This window comes from Theropithecus gelada, chromosome 3, assembly GCF_003255815.1.
Source record: "Theropithecus gelada isolate Dixy chromosome 3, Tgel_1.0, whole genome shotgun sequence".
Classification (NCBI taxonomy): Eukaryota; Metazoa; Chordata; class Mammalia; order Primates; family Cercopithecidae; genus Theropithecus; species Theropithecus gelada.
In genome coordinates this window covers 119501737-119517317 of record NC_037670.1, presented here as the reverse complement: position 1 = coordinate 119517317, position 15581 = coordinate 119501737, and the positions used below count along the sequence as shown (strand labels likewise).

Below are 15581 nucleotides of genomic sequence, written 5' to 3'. Positions count from 1 at the left end.
TCATCACTGGCCATCAGAGAAATGCAAATCAAAACCACAATGAGATACCATCTCACACCAGTTAGAATGGCGATCATTCAAAAGTCAGGAAACAACAGGTGCTGGAGAGGATGTGGAGAAATAGGAACACTTTTACACTGTTGGTGGGATTGTAAACTAGTTCAACCATTATGGAAAACAGTATGGCGATTCCTCAAGGATCTAGAACTAGATGTACCATATGACCCAGCCATCCCGTTACTGGGGATATACCCAAAGGATTATAAATTATGCTGCTATAAAGACACATGCACACGTATGTTTATTGCAGCACTATTCACAATAGCAAAGACTTGGAATCAACCCAAATGTCCATCAGTGACAGATTGAATTAAGAAAATGTGGCACATATACACCATGGAATACTATGCAGCCATAAAAAAGGATGAGTTTGCGTCCTTTGTAGGGACAAGGATGCAGCTGGAAACCATCATTCTTAGCAAACTATCACAAGAACTGAAAACCAAACACCACATGTTCTCACTCATAGGTGGGAACTGAACAATGAGATCACTTGGACTCAGGAAGGGGAACATCACACACCGGGGCCTATCATGGGGAGGGGGGAGGGGGGAGGGATTGCACTGGGAGTTATACCTGATGTAAATGATGAGTTGATGGGTGCAGCAGACCAACATGGCACAAGTATACATATGTAACAAACCTGCACGTTATGCACATGTACCCTACAACTTAAAGTATAATAATAATAAATAAATTAAAAAAAAACAAACAAACAAACAAAAAAAAAACTAACAATGTAAAAATCTTGTTATTTTTATGCCACCTTTTGAAATGTGCCACTCATGCCCAAATAGCCAGAACAAGTTTCCTCATCTACCAGACCTGCCACTGCTGTCCCATGCTCTATATAACATGCCTTTGCTGTAATGCAAAGCTTATGTCTTGTATTTTAATATGATAAATCAATCGCAATGAAACATAGGTTTCTTATTAACATATGTCAATCACCCTTTGGTACTCCACCAACACTTATGTATAGTAACCATAGTTTATCCTTCTTTGTATAAATAAAACAATGTGTCTCTCTCACTTTTCTAACCATTTCAATGTAATGCCCAGTGTCAGACGAACCAAACTAAGCAGTGGTGAACCTATTTTTACTCCTTCCAGATTGAATAAATCTAATCAAATAGTTTTATATTACCACAGATTCTCTTTTGTAAGAAACCATGAAAGAATTGCCAAATTCCTGGATTAACTGAAAAACATACAAATATTTCAGCAAAATCTTGAAGTGACTTTGTAAAAAATCATAAAGCCAGTATATACTTTGCCGTTACTAGGGACATTTGTTCTGAACTTAGATCTTAGACTATTTTATAATCATCTATTTCTCTTATATGGATTATTCAGATTGCCAGATAACTTGCAGACCTCATAGTCAATTTTTCCCAAATGTCCAAAGTTTACAGAAAGCACACCTGGCTCTGTACCCATTTGTTAACATTTGCATTTAAATTCAGATTCAGAGTATCCTATCCTTGGAGGGAACTCAGGCCTTTCACAAGATAACCAGGCTTCAGACAAATGTTATGGATGGATTGTCTCTCTCCCAGATTCACATATTGAAGTCCTAACCCCAAAAATACCTTGAAATGTGGTCTTATTTGGAAATAGGGTCATTGCAGATGTAACTAGTTAAATTTAGGTTATACTACAGTGGAGTAGGCCCCAAAACTATATGACGGGTATCCTTATAAAAAGGAAATATTTGGACAGAGAAATACACACACGGGGAGAATTATATGTGAATATTGGCATTAAAATGTCACAAGCCAATGAAAAACCAGGAGCTAGGAAAAAGGGTTGGAACTGATCTTCCCATATCCTTACAGGGAATACAGCCCTGTCAAAACCTTGATCTCAGACTTTTGGTCTAAAGAACTGTGAGACAATTCCATTTCAGTTGTTTAAGCCACCCAGTTTGTGATATTTTGTTATGGCCTTTTTAGCAAAATTCAGTATAGTTAATATCAAATAATGAATCAGGCAAATAACGAATGATGGGCAGAGTAAAGAGAAATTTGTAATATAATTTTGAAGGATTGTTATTTTATATAATCCTGAAGTATAAATTTTTTTCTATAATTGCTGGGTAATTATTAGCTTGCCCTTCAGAACCCCCATAGCACTTGTTTGATATGTACATTAATAGTGCTTTTCACACTGTTATGATCACTTATCCTCAGGTCTGTCTCTCATTATCTCGAAATCGAAGAAGCCTGGGACCACGTGTAGCTTCCTCATCTCAGAATCCTATGACACATAATACATGCTCACTAAATGTCTTCAAAAATGATGAGACTATCTTTGCCATCATATTTAGAATTTTTGCCAGATTGTTCTTTAAGTAAGACTTTTACTCAAAATAGTAATAAACGAGACACACAAAACAGTTCAAGACTGGACTCTCACCATATCTTTTTTCAACATGATTACTACAAAGGAGATATATTGTTTTTTAAAAGGTTTTTAAAGACCAAATTTACTGATGATATAGTGGACTGAAAAGTAAGAGTGAAGAGACAGAAAGCAGTCCCTGGCCTCTGAACTAGATTTCTATTTGTAGATTTGTAGTTGTTGTCTGTTTCTTAGAACTTAGTATTAAGAGAAGGCATAAAAATATTGCCATGTGTTAACCTCTATCATAGACACAGCTTGTTCTGTTAGGCCAGGGATGGAAGTATGTGAGCTGAAACACACATCTTAATGTGAACCAGACTTGGTGGGGGATTCACCACTGTATCTTGCCAGGTATTCAAGCCTTCCAGATATTCTTCGTCTTTTGATGATCTGCCTATAAATTCTTTCAGTCTCGGAGACTGAGCCCAATATTTCTTCTCCTCCTCCTCCCTCTGACCTCCACTGTGTCTCATCTGCATTGTACAGTCTGACACAAGCTACCATGGTTTTGTCTCACTTTCATTTTGCTGCATCTGTTTTACCGCATAACACAGATCATTGTGTTTTCAAGCATAGACTGGAAATCTGACTTCTGTTCCTGATAGATAATTTAGCTTTATTTTTCTGACTCTGTGTCTTAACCCACTAAGAAATATCCAAGACATAGCAGTTAATCACAAGTGTGGAAGCATAGATTTCTGATCTCTGTCCCTAGATGTATGTGAAGTGGCCCTGCATTTGATCTTGAAAGATGTGTTCCCCAGGTAACTGTGCTATGAACAAGGGCTACTATTGGTGGGCTCCCGTATTTTAATCAAAGGGGAAGAAATAAAGCATTTACAAACACTATTTCTCAATTTCATTAGTTTAAAACATATTGGGTATATATATACAGCATTGCTGATTAAGTTTGCTTTGCACTGAAACTCTTTATTGTAGATTCTTACTGATTTTCAACAATCTTCCATGAAATTTAAGTTATTTAGAAAAAAATTGGAAGTTTTCTCTCACTGTCATTATTTTCCATCTCAAAAACAGTTGATAGGCCGGGCGCGGTGGCTCAAGCCTGTAATCCCAGCACTTTGGGAGGCCGAGACGGGTGGATCACGAGGTCAGGAGATCGAGACCATCCTGGCTAACACGGTGAAACCCCGTCTCTACTAAGAAATACAAAAAACTAGCCGGGCAAGGTGGCGGGCGCCTGTAGCCCCAGCTACTCGGGAGGCTGAGGCCGGAGAATGGCGTGAACCCGGGAGGCGGAGCTTGCAGTGAGCTGAGATCCGGCCACTGCACTCTAGCCTGGGCTACAGAGCCAGACTCCATCTCAAAAACAAAACAAAACAAAACAAAACAAAACAAAACAAAAACAGTTGATAAAAATATTTGATACTACTGTAATGGAGATTGAAAGTTGAAAGACCCCAGATGAAATGAAGTTTAAAGTAGTCTGTTGGGCTGATAAAATGTTTTTAAGGTTTATTTGTCAACAAAATTTAAAGGCAGTATATTTCCACCCACCTCCCTTCATGCAAAACAAAAACAAAACTAAATTCTGAATCTCCAACTAATGTTGGAAAAAAAAAACAAAGAAAGGTCTGGAAACATAATATTTCCATTACCACATGACTGAAATTGATTCTAATATGCTATGGTTAGTTTGCCAGATTCCCCACCTCTCCCTTTTATCCCTACCAAACTTACTTCATTCATGAGAGATAGCTGCTGGCTCCTGTATTAATTTAAATAACCTGTAAATTGCCCGATATGTTGACGTTTTATGCAAGTGATTTCAGTAGGATGAATCCTACATCTTACCGAAAAAAAAAATGTTTTTCAATAGAATTGTGTTTACTGTTGTGTGTAACTTGCTCATAAACTGACCCACTCAGTACAGATACATATGTCCCAAGTGTTAGCCTTTCTTAAAGAGCAGAACTTTGACCTTGTGGATATAGGCTTTTTGTTCAATAAGGAAAACCATCAATTACATTACGTTGTTTGGTACCAAAAATGCTTTGATCTTTTTTAAGGGTATTTATTACAAAGGAAAGCAGGGTGAGAACCTTCTGACAGACATGAGGCCATGAGGCTTTATGTGAAAACCTTGAGCATCTGTGACTGACCGGCATAAAACCATGGGTATAAAATGTTTCAGATCTGATCCACCTCACCTTTCTGGATTTGATTTCTAGCTTTTCTACTTACTAGTTATGTATTTGTGGAAAAATCCCAACCTTCCTGTGCCTGAATTTTTAAGTTTGTCACATTATTTCTTTTTTTCACATATGTTTTAATATTTTTATTTTAGGTTTGGGGGTACATGTGAAAGTTTACATATGAAGGTTTGTTACATACATAAACACATGTCATGGGGGCTGTTGCACATATTATTACATCACCCAGGTATTAAGCTCAGTACCCAATAGTTATCTTTTCTGCTCTTTTCCCTCCTCCCATCCTCCCCCCCAAGTAGATCCCAGTGTCTGTTGTTCCCTTATTTGTGTTTACAAGTTCTTATCATTATTTCTAAGATTCCAAATATGATCTCTGAAAACCCACTGAATTTCTTAGAAAACCTCAATAAGACTCCATGGCATTTTAAAAGTTCTCATTCTAATTAGCACATTAGAAATTCATGGCCACAACTCAAATGTTTTACAGTAAAACCATTTTGCAAATTAACCTAAAATTGCTGAACTCATTGTTGTTCTATGGGTAGTGTATTGAATTTTTATTTATTTTTGCTAACTTCATGTTTTCATCACAGTATATTAAATTTCAGATGGAATTTCACCCTAGAATCTATTCCAACTGCTAAAGGTTTCGAATGTATTAAATTGCAATTCAACTCTCTGACACCTCCCCACTTTCTGTTTCATCTTGAAAATAGGCTTGACCTCTCCCCTGAGTATTAGAAGTCTGAAAAGAAGAGCTGTCTCCATGAAAATGGGCCACATGTCCTCCCTCCTGTGGCTGATTGTGCTACATCATCCCAGCATGATAAACTATATATCTTTGAGTGAGTTTAATTTTCTATCCCTCCGTGATCCTGCAAAACCCAACTAGTCATGTAATTTGTGCATTACTTATATCCACCCCCCAGCCAAACTGCTGAGGTTTTGTAACAAACTCTTTGCCCAAGGCCGGCCCCCTTAAAAATCTGTGACAGTATTTTCAAACTGGTATTTCTGCAACACGTGCTTAACTATTTCTTTCTTTTTCATAAAACCATTGTCCTCTTTCTCACAGCATTGTGAAGTCAGCATGTGATGGTCATAAGAACACAGAGTTGGGGAAGGTGACAAGCCAGGGTTTATATTGATGCCCTCCATTGTCAACTATGTAGTCACAGGAAGTAGCTATGTTTGAAATGCAGGTATGAAAAACATTACTTTAGGGAAAAGAGGTATATAGGTTTTACATGTCACCACAGAAGGCAAAACTAGGACTTCCTGATAGATATGATAGGAGCATATATTTTCAATGTAATACACTGAAGAATCTTCACTGAAGCAACTTCAAAATGAAATTTAATGTTTTATGAAACACAATTTCTCCATCCTTAAATGTATTTTAGTAGAGAAAATATGACTATGAGTTAAAGAAAGAAATGCATGTATCAGATGGAAAAGAAGCGAGGTTGCATGAGGAAGCAGCAAAGGATGTTTCCAATCTGAGATTTTCCAATATCTTGTTTTAGTTTAATTGAATTGGCTTAAATTAAATTCTCATTCAAGTATATTTTATACTTGAATTTCAGGACTACATTCATTTATAGAAACAAAGTTTACTAAATGTAAAACTTCTTCATCAGGTGGATATATACTATAAAATAACTCTTTCAAACTTAATTTGTGTAGAACTTGTACTTGGATTTAGGGATGTATGAGATGATATTATGTTTAATTCTTTGGTGGTTAACTTGAGAAAATTTTAATACATTTCTTGGGGAATCTATACACATGTACACACATACAACAGAATTATCACAAAAATTCAAAATATTTTACTTTCTTTGAAATGAATAGATTATTTATCAAAGAAATTACACTATTAATCTTAGAGTTTCTATAGTGATTTAGACATCATTTACATTTATTTACATTTACATATATTTCAAGAGTTTTACTTTGAAATATTTTTTTTTCAGCATCTGAACAATTTTTGTCCTTGAGAAAATTTGTTGTTGTTGTTGTTTTGAAATAATGTGTTTGTTTCATTTAAGCCTAAATGTAAGGAGATAAATTGCTACAAACCCTAATGGTCTTTTTTATGATGTGAATACCTGTCCGTGGAATTGAGACCACCAACCAATTTCCTATAAACCATCAAGCAACATCATGTGTTAACAATTTTCGGTCACTTTTAATCTGGTTTGGATTCAAAATGGTAAAACAGAGGTGAAAGGTCGGATTTAAAAAAAAAAAAAGAGAAATTCTCCTGGGATAACCAGCCTTTTGAATTTTCCGAATTTAAGTTAATTATATTATTAGAATTTAATGAAATTATCAACATGTTCAGTTTCATTTCACAGTAACACTTCCCTGTTCAGATTAGAATCAATCTTTTAATGTTTATCTAGGTGTTTATAAAGAGAACTATGGAGGACCTAGTGTTTTTATAATGCACTTCATTATTAGATTTTGAAGTGAGACCATAATTTAAGATTTGGTGAGGGAAATGCTTTTTTTAATGGTAAATGAACAATGTTTTTGTTATGTTCTTATGGAATTTATACTTAAAATTTACTCACTGGTTAAATATTCGTCTCAATGCTGCAGTGCTGTTTTTGACCTGACTGTTATTATATTTTTGTCACAGTTACTTATTTGTAAAACTAAGAAAATATTTAATATTTAAGTAGTTTAATAAAATGACTACTATTTCTTTTAACCAATATAAATATAAAATAAAATAAAATATTCTAAACTTTAATATATGGATAATCTTTTGAACTTAGATTCTAAAAAGTGAGAATGAGTTTATAACTATATTATAGGTTTCCTACTTCACTTCACATATTATTGTGTTTTTAGATTATCTTACCAAAATAGAGGATTCTGTGAAGGCCTTAATGACTCTAGCTTAACTTTATGAACTTAGTCATTTAAAAAAAAAAAAAAAAACTTAAATTTTTTGGTCACGTTATTATTGTAGGTTGCTTTCTCTTGTTATTTTAAAATTTATTTACTGTGTGGTGAGTTTTTTAGGCATGCTTTGCCTGTGCAGAGAAGACCTGAAATTTCTTTCAGTAGGGATGCAAATGATTGAATTAAGGGAGATAGCTAAAGCCACATTATCTTATGAGCGTCACCAGAAATAAAGCTCTTATTTAAAATAATAAATAAATAAAATAAAATTTATTTATTAAATAACAAAAAATTAGGTAAATATTAATGGAATGTGACATAAAAGTGATAAAGATGAAAGATAACAGAATATTTGTAAAATTTGTTTGTTTTTCATATGATACCATGTGAAGTCATTAATTAAGGAGATATAAATTTCAGAAAGAAGTAATAAATAGGCTCTTGGATTTCTGACAATCTATTTAATAAACAGTAATGAAATAAGAACATATTTTAGAAAATTTTTAAATGGCAGTTTGATAAAAAATGCATTCGTAAAGAGACTATACAACTCAGAATACACCTCAAAATAAGGACCACCATAAGTATCTCCTGATTCAATAAAAATATAAGTTGAAATAAATATTTAAATTTTAAAATTAAAGACAGTTTATAATCAACTGTAATCGATTATGATCATTCTCTTCTACTAAGATGATAAAGGTGGCCTTTATAGGCTTTATAGTTGTTAAATATTTGTATGTTTGTGGCATTTTTTTTTCTCTTCAAAAAATCCTTTAACACCCAATGTTGTATTTATAATTTTATCTTTGTTTTATCTTAAAGAGGATAAAAACATTTTTTAGGCTTCGGGCTCCACAAAACTTAGATCATCTCCTTTGTTCAAAGTAATATTGTTTAAGAAATATTTAAAATTCACTCAGATGAAGAATGGTGTAAATTTCTAAACAAGAAGGGGAAATTACAATCACTTTGACTTTCTTTTACATTCTTCCTCCCCTTCCATTTTCATCTCTGTGCAATGCTAAGCTGTCTAATGCAAAGCCTTCTCTAACCGTGCAATCGGGAAAAGGTTTGAGTACATGGAATGAGAAAGCTCATAATGTAAACCTCAACAAAATGTCTTAGCCCAATTTTTGAGACAAGAGATTCTTATGATACTCATTATTTCCCATTTATTTTATTCCTTCAATGACACATTGTTCATCAGTATAACTAACCTGAAACACAACTTCAACTCTGCCAACTGACTTCTGCTTTGGAAGATAAATTAATCTGTAATTAACAGAAAATCCAAAATAAGTGTGGCTTAAACAACAGAAAAGTTTATAACATTCCAAATTAATTGTAAGCAGTCTAACACTGGTCTGAAGCCCCATATTATCAGGGATGCCAGCTCTTTCTCCTTTGCTGATCTGTTGATCACAATATACAGTTTCTACAACATTTTCCAAGGCAGCTATTCAAGTAAATGCCTGAAGTAAGAAAAAACATGGTAGTAACATATTTCTCCTTTAAGACATTTCCTGGATATTCCACAAGGCACTTCTACTCATAGGTCATTGGTCAGAATCGTGTTGCATGGAAAATGAATTATTTATTCTGAGTGTCCCGGGGCATAGCTAACCTCTAGGGTCGATATAAAATGTCCATGCCATATAAACTGTGTTATGTTTGTAACTACCGTTTTCCAGTTCATTGTCTTTATTGTGGCTATCTAAGAACTTGAAAGTAGCCTGCTCAATTCTTGTCACTGCACAGTTTCCATTTGTATAGAGATGAATAAATTGTTGGTGTCATTCACAGCCACTATTTTTAGTTGTCATTCTTAGAAAGTATAATTTAAGATAGGAAGTTAGTATTCTTTTTAACTTTTTTCCATTAAGGCTAATCTTAAGAGATGAGCCTAGGAGTGCACAGTTCTCTTAATGCAAATGTAATATTGTATTAGAATATTGTGTATCATGATATTCTTAGACCTAAAAAAGTAATATTATTTCACATCATCTGAAATCCTAAGAAATAAAACAAGAAAATAAATAATTTAATATGACATATCAAAATTACATATATCAAAAATAAGATAAATTAGTAAAGGAAGAATACTTAGTTAATGAACTACGGAAGAAGTAAACCACCAAAGGTGCTTGAAGTTTCAAATAATAGCAAGGAAAGCAAAATGGAAGGGGAAAAGGCAAAATGATTATGTTTGTATTATAGTTTTACTAAATGGGAAAAGAATGAAGCCAATAATATAGTTAAAATTGTGGGGGGAAGTGAATAACTTTAATGGCTAAACAATACATATTCATGAACAACATAGAAGGGGACAGGAAAGTAATATGATTTTATGTACCAGTTCTTTATTTTAAAAATATATATGGTAGGCCTACTATATTCCAAGTTGTATTCTACACTCTGGCAATAAAAGAGTGTATAAGACGAAGTCTATGACTTCAAGAGTTTATATTTTAGGAGTGATAAAGGCAATAAAAAAATAAACAAATATAAAATTAAGTGATATCAGTTAATTGTTAGTATGTTGAGGAAAATAAAACAGCATAAGAAGACACAATGATTTACAGGAGGTAAAATGGCAGGCATTTACAGAAGGTGGAAGGGCAGGGCACAGAGTGATTTACAGAAAGTGGCAACTATTTTGCAATTACAGTCTGAGAATGTCTTTCTGAAGATGCTGTATTGGAGCAGAGCAAAATTGTGACAACAAGATTCTTGCAGAAAAATGTTCCAGTCAAAGGAAATGTCTCACCTTGCACCCAAATTCTGAAATTTGAAGATAGATAAGGCTCTAAAAGAATTGCTGTTAGGTTTATTACAGATCTCATCATCCAGAGGAGTAAACATTACTTTGAACATGTTACAAAAGCACAGAATGAGAGGAATAACAGGATTTTGCCATCATTTATAAAAGGCTGAAGGTCGTGAAGCAAATTATTAACCCTACAAACAATGCCAAATGCACAAAAATCAACTGATAACTTAGATAAGTTTCCTAAATTTCCCTTTTTTAGGTAATTAGCAATGATATTTTTAAATAAAAAAAAGAAATGAAACAGGATTAATGTTCTCTGTCATATTTTGAAGGGACTCAATATCCCTCCACCTCTTCCACATTGAAAAAAGATAATATATCAAATTGCTCCTATTCTAGAAAAATAGGCATAAAACTAAAATAAAATTACATTAATATGTACTTGGTGCAATGATATCAATTACTACATGTTACTAGAAAACCACAGAACAGGGGTTTCTAATTCACCCCAGAGAACATTCAGTGAAGGCATCAGTGATTAAGTGTTATTTGATAAATGGTATGTTGCTGCAGTTTTCAGGCAAAATATGAGCAGCATAACAGAACTAGGAATGAACAAAAGAAATGACTGGAGAAATATCCAGGTGAGAAATTTTTTGAATAGTTAGCAGGACTTAAGGAAATGGACAAATCAATCATGACTCCCAAAATTTAAATGTAGGGCTACTAATTTAAATGGATCCTACAAGACTAGGAGATGGGAAATGAGTTAAGCATACCACCCAAGGCCTATTCTATTAATGCTGAATTTAATTACCTGGCATAACTAGATCAGTAAGGGACCAAGGAGAGAAGAGTTAATTTATATGCCCCATCTCCTCTGAGTTGCTATTTAGGTTATTAGAAAAGCACATAGTAGGGGTTCCTAACCCCTAGTGTACATCATTTTATATACTAATAGGTTTGGAAGCTGTTACTTCCTTGTATTTCCTCTCTCTCGGTATTTACTCATGATGATAGTTATGATTTCACATGAGACTAAGAAATAATGGGATAATACTATGCTTTTATTATAATAAAAGATACCCAGTGGCAGTTGAATACAGAAATCTCAAAATCAGGGTAAATTTTGGAAATCATCAGCATACGAGTTGGGGCAAAATCATAAACACAGATAAAATAACACAAAGAGAGTATAAAGAGCAAAAAAGAAATTTAACTTGGAGAAAGGGACTCACAAATAAAATTAAGCACCAACAGTAACAGAAGGATAAGGCAAATCACATGTATTCAATAATTCAATCAATTATATAATCCTGCAGTTCCTAGACAATAAGTCCACAATGTCAGATTCTATTTAAGTTATGCACTTTTAGTTAATGTTTTGACACGAATTGTTATTTGATCATTCCAAGTAAAATTAAAATGCTCTAACTGCTAATATTTTGCTTGTGGTAGTACTTGAGTACTCTGAAAAGCATATTGACACATTTTAATTATAAATTAGTAAAAACAATTATGTAAATATTTACTTAAAATCTCTATCATTGGTTGTATTTACAAGAATACCTTTTGGTTACAAGTCACAAAAACTCAATCAATAGTAGAATATGTTGGTTCAGAAACATAAAAATCTAGGGTCATTTAGGTTTAGCTGGATCCAGGAACTCAACAAAATAATCAAATATCAGATAGCCTGCCTCTTTTTATGCTCTGTCTCTGCTAAATTTTACTTTCTAATGGTTTCAGGCTCAAGAAGTTTGTCTCCTGGCCATCATCAGATATAGTTTGGATTGTATTTAACAACTAGCAATGCCAGAGAAAAGTGCATAGCATCCCATTCCCAAGATTTATATCAATCTTTGGAAGACAAAGTCACTGAAGCTTTTTCTTTCATATGCACCATAAAATTCAGGAAGTGAAGCCAGGTGATTATAGACTCTACCAAGTGAAAGAAAGAGCTGTCCTCCTTAGAGCAAAAAGATGCAAAGAACAGGATGCCAGGAAGATAAAAACAACAAATATCAACTGCACTACCTAGGCATGTTATAGGTAAAAAGGATCAAGAGTCAGTATTTGAAAAATATAATGACCCATCAAAGTATGTTTTTTATTCCTATAAGGAAACATAGTGTTCTTTCACTCCTTACTATGATTTAGAATAGTTCATAGTCCAAATCAAAATAATTAACTATTACTATGTTTCTTCACCAGACATACATAGAAATGAATACTTCTAATGAAGGATTTGAATTGCTCTGTTTTGAATTTGTTAACTATTTGTTTAACCTGTGCTGTCAGAAGTACTATAAATCTATCTTGGATAATTGTATGTGTCTTTTTCTTTTGCTTGATACCCTTAAATGTCACTAGAGACTATCTTTTCTCCACGAATGATTAATTTTAAAAAATTATACATTTAGATTGAAAGATGTGGAAATAGCATAAAATATCAGGAAATCCACCCAGGAAGGAAAGCCAAAAATAACACACCTGAAAAAGTAAAGAGTATAACAGTTATGCCAATGGAATATCAATTTAAAACATAAATAATTATAATTTTGATTGACTATTTCTAAAGCGTTTTTACATATGCATATGAAAGCAATGCTAAATTGTGTTTTTCTGAAAGCTTCTCATCTATGGTTTAAGAAAATATTTACATATTTTACATAAAAATAAATTTTGCTGCTGCATTCATTAATCATTCAACAGCTATTTGATAGCACCTGTGGCATGCCAATCACTGTTGTCAATTTTGAAGACAGAGAAAAGTACCTACCTTTAGACTTTGCAAAATTAAGAGTTTAAATGATTACCATTTGGGTATAAGATATAAGGAGAAAAAAGAATCAAGAATGACTTCCAGGCCTTTGGCCCTAACACATGTGTGAATAGTGATTCTTTTCAGTGAGATGGGGAGGAAATGCAGATTGGGATGATATGCAGGGAGAGGGCAGTTCGGTTTTGGACATAGTTTGACATGCCTGTTATAATGCCAAATGAAAGCATGAATTAGACAATTGGATACAGAGGTTCCTGATCAAGAAAGAAGTTCAGCCTGTAGACAAACATTTGGAAGTAAAAAATGGAGAGATGTTAACCAAGGCCATCAGACAAAATGAGATTCTGTAGGGAGAGAAAAAATTAGAGAAGAAAGGGCCAATGATATCCTTGAGGTGCTTGATAATTTAGAGTTATGGAAAAAAGCAGGAGTCAGCTACAAAGATAAATAAAGTGATGTAGGAATGTAAGGCCAAATAAAGAAAGGATTTCAAGATAGATGCAGTTGAGTTAACAGTTGCTAAGAAATCAAAAAGGTGAGGACTGAGAACTTGGCAAGATGGTGATTATTAGTAATCTCAATAGGACAAGTTTCAATGATGTTGTTGAAATAAAGAAATAATTAAGTTGAGGAAACAGATAAAGGGAGAAGTAATAATTGCTTCAAAGAGTGTTGCACTAAAGAGAAGTAGAATAATAGGGTGGCAACTAGAGAATGAGTCAAAGTTTTTAAAACATGGATCGTACCATGATGGGAATTATACAGCAGAGAGTGAAAAACTGATTATATAGGGGAAACAAGATGGATATTTTAGGGAACAAAGCCTTGAGAAGTTTAATGAATTGGATCTAGCAAACCTGTGGAGGAATTAGTCTTCAACACAAGAAGTGACATTTCATCCATAAGTTCAGGAAGGAAGATCTTATGTACAAATATAGACACAAGTGGTTTTGTAGATTTTCTTCCTTCCCATCTGGGATACAATAAACAAGATCATTAGTGAGACTCAGGGTTGCAGAAAGTTGTTGGCAATTTGAAGAGAGAAGAAAAGGTGCAAAGTAGTCCAGGAGACTGGAAGAGCAATGCTGGAGCCCATGAAGGGTTACACTATCAGAGAATGTGCTGGGAGAATGAGTGTGATGGTGCATGATATGTTTAGACAGCAACCACAGGGCATGATCCTGATCCTATCAAGTGAACAACTGAGATTGGGCTGCAGGGCATAGTCTAGGTCATAGATTAGGGAATATATTTTTGACTTGATAGGAGTTTGTTGGTAGAAAGTTTTGCAATTTGTAATATGCTGAAAAAAAAGAGTTATAGCCATATAGATATAAAATCATTTAATCTCACTGGTAAATAAGGAAATACAAATTATAAAAACCATAAAATACCATTTTATGTTTTGAAATTTGCCAAAAATTAAAACACCATAATATAAAGTCTCACAAGGATTACATTCCCTGCTGGTAGAAACATAGTTATACCCAATCACTTTCAGATTATTTTGTCAATATCAAGGAAAGTTGAAGGTGCCCAAATTTATGTGGGAATATACATTAAAGAGACTCTTGTCAGCTTCATTAGACGTACACAGGTAATTATAATAAAAAATACATGTATATTGGTAGGAAAATAGGAGAGTAAATTGTGTTATTGTTATAAGTTAGAGTGTTCTGGAGAGATAAAAATGAATGAATGAGCTCTATGGACCAATATAAAGGGAAACAAGAGGGAAGATAAATATTTCAGTGCTGGAGAAAGTTGGCTTATAGAATTGTTGGTGGGAAGATAATGATATTTCCATCCTTTTGTTGTCTTAATGAATTGAAAGATGAGATTAGAAGCTAAAATAGGATGGAGGAAAGAAGAGAAATTTGGAGACTTGAGAAAAAGGAAAACTGTACAGTAGTCTTCAGAAAAAGAAATTAAGAAAATTCACTAGAGAAATCTAGCAATCATAAGCAGAGTTACAATTCCTAAAGTTTTCATCATTTCGATAGCAATAATCATTTCAGTAATATAACTGAAATTCATTTGTATCTACAAGGTTATACTGCTAGACCGGAATGATTTAAAGTTTCCAAGGGCAATTAGCTGAAAAGTTTTTAAAAGGGTGGAGATAAGGAGGCTAAATTTCTCTGAGCCTTGAAGATGCTTGTGCAATTGCAGCTCTCTAAAAGGATGATACACTATCTTACAGAAGCATTTTACCAGAGAACACCTAATTGGACTTGACTAGCGAGACCACTTTACATATAGCCTCATAAACTTAGTAAAATATTGTTTATCATTATTAATATTCATTTAAAAAGAAGTTTTGATTTAGCAAAATTCTACCATGTTAAAAAAAACATTATAAGTACAAAGATCTAGTAATATACTTAACAGCATTCAGGCATTGAATCAAAGAGGTTTGAAATACTATTGAACATGTTTCTTACAAATACAAGTTGCTGTACAGTTC

The 15581-nt window shown here is 33.6% G+C and overlaps 1 long non-coding RNA gene across 1 annotated transcript in view; it reads left to right on the top strand.

Moving 5' to 3' along the window:
• LOC112621482 overlaps nucleotides 1-15581 on the top strand; it is a 59044-nt gene that overhangs the window by 41235 nt on the left and 2228 nt on the right. The window contains exon 3 of the long non-coding RNA XR_003118734.1: nucleotides 5357-5485. This is a non-coding gene — a long non-coding RNA (uncharacterized LOC112621482). The remainder of the gene's footprint in view (nucleotides 1-5356; nucleotides 5486-15581) is intronic.